The sequence below is a fragment of the Acanthisitta chloris genome, unplaced genomic scaffold (genome assembly GCF_000695815.1).
Source record: "Acanthisitta chloris isolate BGI_N310 unplaced genomic scaffold, ASM69581v1 scaffold38253, whole genome shotgun sequence".
Taxonomy (NCBI): domain Eukaryota; kingdom Metazoa; phylum Chordata; class Aves; order Passeriformes; family Acanthisittidae; genus Acanthisitta; species Acanthisitta chloris.
The window spans coordinates 14,699-15,756 of record NW_008667249.1 but is presented as its reverse complement, the minus strand read 5'-3'; positions in this window follow the sequence as shown (position 1 = coordinate 15,756).

Here is a 1,058-nt window from a genome sequence, read left to right as displayed (position 1 = left end):
TTCCTGTCCCCACTCAGACACCCTTGGGTGCAGACCCAGGCCACGAGGCTGCTGCACCCCTTCCTGGGCTCTATTTGGTTTATGCTACAGTACTAATACTCTTCAGTCAAACAAAACCAAAAGAAAACATGAGACTTATCAGTAACACCGTACAGTTATTTCCATGTGCTAAATTAGTCACAGCTCAATTTCAGGTTTGGTGTGGGGTTTTTTAAACTTTTTTTTTTATAAGTTTACACAAAAATAATCAGAAAACAGATTAAATCTTAAGATATTTTTAATAAGTGCTCAGTTAAGAATTGTGTGAGGACTTGGGGAGGACTGCAGACAGTACAGGGCGAGTTACACGACAGCGCGAGGAAGTTCCTTCCACGGTCCTGCCTGGCTCTAGGCAATAGTTATCCCAGAAATCCTGGGGAGCCGGAGCTACAGGAGCTGAGAGAGAGGAATTCCTGACTGCTTAGCACTGAGCACACGCTGTGGAGCTCATGGAGACAGACAGACAGACACTGGAACAGAGTATGGTCAGAAATACAGCAGAGAAGGTGCTGCTGAGGGTGTTTCGATGGGTCCCACCAGCGAGGCAAAGCCACAGGGATGAGCATCAGGAAAAAACCAACCCACCCATTGCTTGAACCGTGTTTCTCTCAGCATTTCTTTTGCTATTTAGATGACAGACTGGACTAGGGCAGGATGAGAGGCCAAATATTGAGCACGACTCAGACCTTTCTAGAGGTGCAGGGTCAGCCTCAGCAGGGAGTGCTGCTCAGCCCCGAGCATGGATCTGGGGCAGAGGCACAGCACAGCCCCCAGGGAAGCAAAACAGGGTGTTTTACTCATTTTTTTCTTTTTTTTTTTTTTTTTTTTTTTTTTTTTTTTTTTGAATGGAACCCAGCCCTTAAGGCGACAAGTGACTACACAAGGCAAATAAATACACAGCAGAGCCTTAAAGCCAGTAAAACAAACTGGAAACTTTGCTATTAACCTTCAACTTTTTGAACATAATAGAAAAGAACATAGAACATTTCTTCCAACTTAATTTTTTTCCCAGGCCCACC